The sequence below is a fragment of the Salmo salar genome, chromosome ssa29 (genome assembly GCF_905237065.1).
Source record: "Salmo salar chromosome ssa29, Ssal_v3.1, whole genome shotgun sequence".
NCBI classification, from domain to species: Eukaryota; Metazoa; Chordata; class Actinopteri; order Salmoniformes; family Salmonidae; genus Salmo; species Salmo salar.
The window spans coordinates 33837608-33845083 of NC_059470.1; the positions used below are offsets into that span (position 1 = coordinate 33837608).

General features: G+C 41.4%; 1 long non-coding RNA gene across 1 annotated transcript; it reads right to left on the reverse strand.

Moving 5' to 3' along the window:
* Positions 1 to 613: 613 nt before the first annotated feature.
* Positions 614 to 5391, reverse strand: LOC106590632 (uncharacterized). Its single transcript, XR_001325080.2, has 3 exons — positions 5141 to 5391; positions 1972 to 2084; positions 614 to 1095 (listed from the first exon to the last, which is right to left on the reverse strand). It is a non-coding gene; the product is annotated as an uncharacterized lncRNA (long non-coding RNA).
* Positions 5392 to 7476: the final 2085 nt, after the last annotated feature.

Below are 7476 nucleotides of genomic sequence, written 5' to 3' on the forward strand. Positions count from 1 at the left end.
AGCAGTTGATCTTGAGATGACAGTTGATATGGCTGTGCGTGGCCTGCTGCTTCTCGACCACCAAGAGAAAGGACACTGACATCGTGTGGACAATCAGAGACTTACACCCGGTAACAAACAGAAGTGTCACCATCAGAGGAAGAGGAGGTACTTCCCACGAGGCGAAACCCCCTCGGATACATTCGACACGTAATTACATCATTATATTCTGACCCATAAGAGTGGAAGTTCGGGGCAAGGTGTTAGGGCTAAAATAAGCATAGGTTACAAATGTGCCCAAGTGTGCTTTTCTCTCTCTCTTCTAAATCCCCATCTTGTGTAACACGTGTCATATTGTTTTGGTCCGCTAGGGACCTGTTTCATTGTACTAAGTTCGAGTCAATAGCCTAGACTGTGTGTTTGTATCTTATATTATAATTTTAGCTTGTCAGTAAATAAATCAATCAACTCAATTGGTGGTACGGACTTATTTAGTGAGACTTGGGTTTGTGCAGATTCCAGGATTATGCGACGTTCAGAATGAGACTGTAGAGGAAATTAATTTATTAGCGATTGTTGTAAAATCGACATTCTTTGAGTTAATTTGGGAAATAGAAACTCAATAAAGACAAGCTTTCCCATGGTGCCCCAGGTTACTAATTACCTGATTCATTTAATCACGTAATTATAAACAGTTAACCATTCGATGAACAGCAGTCGTCACATTAATCAATACAACGTCACGACAACACTTTGGGTCAGCCTGGCCAACGATGTTAGGTTTACAAGACCAGAGAAGCTACAGTGAAGGGACAAGCCTCACTCAATTCTGTATGCCAATCATATCTTCATTACAATCATCTCTGTTAAAACATACTTTCCCTAATCCCTGTTAGCAATCTAACAAAGCATGTTCCTGGACCCGATGAAGGGACCATGTGGTGCGATGTGTCGTTCAGGAGGAAGACCGGATCTTCTCGTTGATTCTCACCAGGATGGTTTTGAAGTCTCCTTCTAGAAAGTTCCTGAACGGCCTGAGGAAGTTAATGGCAGAGCTCTGGGTGAACTCTCGACGACTCCCCTTCTCCGCCTCGCCACATTTAATAAGAACGTTTCCTGTAGGGACAGGAAGTAGACACGGATCAACCAGGAAGCGGAAAAAGGTTCAACCTGAGACATCCGGGAGGACAGGTACAACACAATCTGAGATTTTAGCTGTAGGTTTCCCTTTTTTGAAGTTGAGAACAGAGCTGACGTGTTGTGCGCAGCTGAATGAAGCAATTATGTTTTTGAAATATGTCCCAAAAAATGTATTAATTCACAGGATATATCAATATTCATAAACACTTATTCCTTTCCTTTAAAAAAATAAATAAATCCACCGCATTTTTTTAAAATAAGGCGAAGCCTATATAATGCCATGGCAACATGCAGTTGTCAACATCGCCATTTCTGAGAGAGGATGTTAAGTTAATTAGAGGGATTATCCTATCCATCACTTTTAAATCATGTGTTACATAGTCCTCAAATGGCCACTGTGCTAGATGACATTTTCCGAGAGGGTTTCATTCCAGGAAGACGTTCCCTCCCCTTCACAGACCTGGGGTGTAGTCACTACATCTGAGTCATTTAGCAGACTCTCTTATTCAGAGTGACTTACAGTAGTGAGCGCATAAATGTTAGTACTTTTTTTCCCAAACTGGTCCCCTGTGAGAATGGAACCCACAACCCTGGTGTTGCATGCGCCATGCTCTACCAACTGAACCACACAAGAGACACCAAACAGAAGAAAACGTACTGAAACGCGCCGCTACAGGGACTAAGAAAAGGTTTTACTACAGTGTGCACTATGAATGCACCCTTGACAGACAATGGAACAAAGTTCTGGAATTAAAACGCAGCACAGGACATTTTTTTTTTGGGGGGGGGGGGGATATATCTGCACAGTATGTTTGTGAATCAAAAGGATCTCTAAGGGTTCAACTAATTTACCATGGGCTGTTCCAGCGGCCAAACTCACTCCCAGACTCTATCATGGACAGGCCAAGAATCTTGCGGTTGTTGATCCGCGCAGGGACTTTCTCACACAGAAATTCCTCTGACATCTGAAAAGATAGAGAAAAATGTTAATCAGAAAGAAAGGACAGTCACGATGAAGCAGGACTGGGGAGCAACCTTGTGCTGCATGACCTAACAGCAAGATAACAAGGACAACACAGGGATATTCAGTCTGCTATCTAGCCTAGTCAACCTTCAACAACATTTGTGGGGAGCCAAAGAGCTTTATGGTAGCCTAATTGAGCTAGCAGAGACAATACACTGACTAGGTCTACACTATATACACTGACGTGAATTCTGAAACACCAAAAAACCTTTGATTGAACCAACTGCTTTAACTTCACTAAATCAACAACTCTGCCAACTACAACCCTAATAACACTTCCAACAAGCAGAAGCAGGTGTGTTGTGAGTGTGTAGATCAGCTGTAAATAGCCCACCCAATCTACCTACCTCATCCCCATATTGTTTTTAAATGTACTTTTCTGCTCTTTTGCACACCAGTATTTCTACTTGCTCATCATCATCTGCACATCTGTCACTCCAGTGTTAATCTGCTAAATTGTAATTACTTCGCTACTATGGCATATTTATTGCCATATCTCCTCACGCCATTTGCACACACTGTACATAGACTTTCTTTTTTTCTTATTGTATTATTGACTGTATGTTTGTTTATTCCATGTAAGTCTGTGTTGTTGTTTGTGTCGCACTGCTTTGCTTTATCTTGGCCAGGTCGCAGTTGTAAATGAGAACTTGTTCTCAACTAGCCTACCTGGTTAAATAAAGGTGAAATAAAAAATACATTTAAAAAAAATCAGCTGGTGTGGTGTGTGTGTGTGTGTGTAGATCAGCTGGTGTGGTGTGTGTGTAGATCAGCTGGTGTGTGGGTGTGTGTGGATCAGCTGTTGTGTGTGTGTGTGTGTGTAGATCAGCTGTTGTGGTGTGTGTGTGTGTGTGTGTGGATCAGCTGTTGTGGTGTGTGTGTCTCTAGGTCTGCAACAGACCGAGCTATGCAGCACCACAGTGTGAACTCAAAGGAGGGTTCATGGACACCCAACTGTTATTTAACAGTCAACCTTCATACATCCAGGCTGTATCACATCCGGCCGTGACTGGGAGTCCCATATGGCGGTGCACAATTGGCCCAGCGTCGCCAGGGTCGGGCCATCATTGTAAATAACAATTTGTTCTTAGCTGACTTGCCTAGTTAGCCTATAGGCTACATTTTGTCCAGCTTTTGTGCCACAATTGGATGTGTATAATCCTCGACATTGTAAGCCAGTTTCTCAAAGCAGCCACACCACATATTTTCTTTTAAAAATGTGTATTTATTGAACCTTTATTTAAGAAGGGGCTAACCAATTACTGCTTCTTTACTAAGGAAGAACTCTACCTAGCAACCAACCGTTATTCTACAACACATTTCATGGGAATGGGTCAAAGGTTACATTATTAGCCCAGATTTGTACTTCCAAGACCTTGTAACATTTAGCCAACTTTGACATTTTTTTAATGCTATTTCAGGATGTTCCAACTGTGACTTTCTATGGGTCTGTAAATTGATACTGAATATCCAGCAAGTTAATGAACTGACTGGAACTAAATGGACTTGCATATCCCCCTAGTTAGGACTTACAGGCACCAGGCAGGGTATATTGACATCAGTAGGCAGTCTTACTTGGGTTTGGTTGTAATAAAACTCTGTCTGCTTCATGAATTTCTCTGTGTTTTGCTTGGTGCATTCTGCCCTGCGCAGAAGGTTGTCCAGGTGAGAATTGTCGGGTTGCGTCATTCGAATCTGGTATTAGGATATAACCAACCCATGCAACTTAGTTTTGCAATGATTATTTAATTCATCTTTAAGTAAATAGAATGATAGTACAAATGGAAAATATGATGTTCGTATATACGGTCTCATTGTAACACCACGCAGGGCAGACAGAGAAGAGAGCGACACATCCTTTCTTCTCCTTTATATACTCTGACAGAGATAGTTCCCGCTCATTGCTGGCCTGTCAGAGCGAGGATGAGCGTGGTTTAAACTTCCTCATCCTATCTTCGGCGTGCAGGCTGGTCCCAGCCTCGTGACGCACTTCCTGTTGCCGTGTGTAGTTCTTGTCTTCAGCAGTTGACTTATCCGTAGCTTATATACTTAATATTGTAGCATAGCTTCCCCGGTATATTATATAGGTTATGCAAACAAATAGCCAGTTCAACCCTAACAGAATCCAACTCAGTCAGTAAACTGAAAATGAAATGAAAGGGTGACTAGTGGCTACAAACTGTCTGACAACAGTCAAACTACGCTATCTGTAACTCAATTCAAGTGAAGCTTTTATTTGACATATTTATTTACCTCTTAGAAGTTGGTTTAGCTTGCCTGACTAGCTAACCAACCCAATCATAGCTCTGACCCACGACTTGGAAGCTTTCTTCAACGCCCTGAATATCTCCATTTCCCCCCATTAGGTTTAGTGACTGGCTTCAATATATTTACCAAAGTAAAGCGTTTCTCAAAAATATATTAAATAAACCACGTTAACTTTGTTTACCGTCAGACTAGTAACGTTATGCGTCGGGTCTACACTGAGACATGGACACGAGTATATATATATATTTTTTTATTTCACCTTTATTTCACCAGGTAGGCTAGTTGAGAACAAGTTCTCATTTACAACTGCGACCTGGCCAAGATAAAGCAAAGCAGTTCGACACATACAACTCAAACTGCATGGTGTTGAAGGAACAAGCCACACGTAACGGTCTGGACCAGAGCTCACCCATTCACAGCCTAATAAATCAGACTAGTGCTGAGTTTGCTATTCTAAACCTTTCTTTGTTAGTCGTTTGTTAAAGTGTATGACAGAGCCAAACGCTTAATTCAACCAAAACATGAACAAACTAGTTACCAAGTTAAGTTTGCTACACGTTAGTAATATATCACCAGCCGCAGGCCTGAAAGAAGTTGATGCATTGACATTGTTAAACAGTGTGAAGACCACCGTTGGCTGGCTAACTAACATTAACTAACGTTACTCTAACTAATAACTGGCAACAGATCTGAAATCAGAAAATAACTAAAATGTGGCTGTAAACTTACTTGAACCGCACGACTGAATAACGTTTTACCAACCGTCTGCAGCAAATTCCTTTTTAACGTTGAAATCCCTGTTTCGTTGTAGATGAAAAATACACTTTGTGCTCGAAAGCAGTACAATTACTTATCCATATAGGGGAATGGTTACGAAATCAATATTTTCCTACGGTTGTCGTGATTTGATGTAAGGAAAAAGCAGCTGAAAGTTGACTTTCTGACTGTAGCTGTGGCGTTCATAGAGAGTAGGTGGGATGTCTGGCAGTGATGCCTAATACTTTCTGTCACCACTAGAGGTCAGATCTGCCTCAGATTTCAGCTGTGGCTTTCACTTTGTCTATGAACCATTCAACATCCATTTAAAGACCGAGGTAAAGTTGGTTTTATATTCAACAGACATTCAACAGACATTCAACATTCTCTAAAAGCCATTTAAAATGTAAAAATCTATTACTAATTCACCGTTTGTCACAGAATCATCAAACTAGATATGATTTATTCTATAAATGCCTAGCATACTTTTACAACCTTTGTTTTGAGGACCAATTCCAGTTTTTATATAACTACATCAAATCTATAAGATGCCATTTAAAGCGGTATAAATCAATAACTAATTCAGTGTTTTTTCACAGAAACATCCATCTAGGTATGATTTATTCTATAAATGTCTAGCATCATTTTACAACTTTTGTTTTAAGTAAAAATTCCAGTTTTGATTTGATAGAGGGCATGTAGTCCGTCTAGAGTGCGTGTGGTCAAAGTTCTAACGAGTCTGTTATACTCTATTGGAAGGGGCCTGGCATAAAATTAAATTAGATTACAGGAAAAAAACTATGGGATGAAGGGGTCAGGTCTGACTAACAAGAAGATAGGTGGATGGATCAAGAGAACCAAGATAACCAAGAGGATCAACATGGACATTCCACAATGGAGATATGGAAAACTAAGAGTGACCCTTAACATACACTACCGTTCAAAAGTTTGGGGTCACTTAGAAATGTCATTGTTTTGGAAAGAAAAGCCTTTTTTTTTTGTCCATTAAAATAACATCAAATTGATCAGAAATACAGTGTAGACATTATTAATGTTGTAAATGACTATTGTAGCTGGAAACGGCTGATTTTTTTATGGAATATCTACATAGGCATACAGTGGCCCATTATCAGCAACCATCACTCTTGTGTTCCAATGGCATGTTGTGTTAGCTAATCCAAGTTTATCATTTTAAAAGGCTAATTGATCATTAGAAAACCCTTTTGTAATTATGCTAGCACAGCTGAAAATGGTTGTTCTGATTAAAGAAGCAATAAAACTGTCCTTCTTTAGACTAGTTAAGTATCTGGAGCATCAGCATTTGTGGGTTCGATTACAGGCTCAAAATGGCCAGAAACAAAGCACTTTCTTCTGAAACTTGTCAGTCTATTCTTGTTCTGAGAAATGAAGGCTATTCCATGCATGAAATTGCTAAGAAACTGAAGATCTCGTACAACGCTGTGTACTACTCACTTCACAGAACAGCGCAAACTGGCTCTAACCAGAATAGAAAGAGGAGTGGGAGGCCCCGGTGCACAACTGAGCAAGAGGACAAGTACATTTGAGTGTCTAGTTTGGTAAACAGATGCCTCACAAGTCCTCAACTGGTAGCCAGTTTGGAACCACCAGGACTCTTCCTACAGTTGGCAGCCCGGCCAAACTGAGCAATCGGGGGAGAGGGGTCTTGGCCAGGGAGGTGACCAAGAACCCGATGGTCACTCTGACAGAGCTGTAGAGTTCCTCTGTGGAGATGGGAGAAACTTCCAGAAGGACAACCATCTCTGCAGCACTTCACGAATCAGGCCTTTATGCTAGAGTGGCCAGACGGAAGCCATTCCTCTTTAAAAGTACATGACAGCCCGCTTGGAGTTTGCCAAAAGGCACCTGAAGACTCTCAGACCATGAGAAACAAGATTTTCTCGTCTGATGAAAACAAGATTGAATTCTTTGGTCTGAATGCCAAGCATCACGTCTGGAGGAAACTTGGCACCATTCCTACGGTGAAGAATGGTGGTGGCAGCATCATGCTGTGGGGATGTTTTTCAGCAGCAGGTACTGGGAGACTAGTCATGATCGAGGCAAAGATGAACAGAGCAAATTACAGAGAGATCCTTGATGAAAACCTGCTCCAGAGCGCTCAGGACCTCAGACTGGGGCGAAGGTTTACATTCCATCAAGGCAACAACCCTAAGCACACAGCCAAGACAATGCAGGAGTGGCTTCGGGACAAGTCTATGAATGTCCTTGAGTGGCCCAGCAAGAGCCTGGACTTGAACCCGATCAAGCATTTCTGGAGAGACCTGAAAATA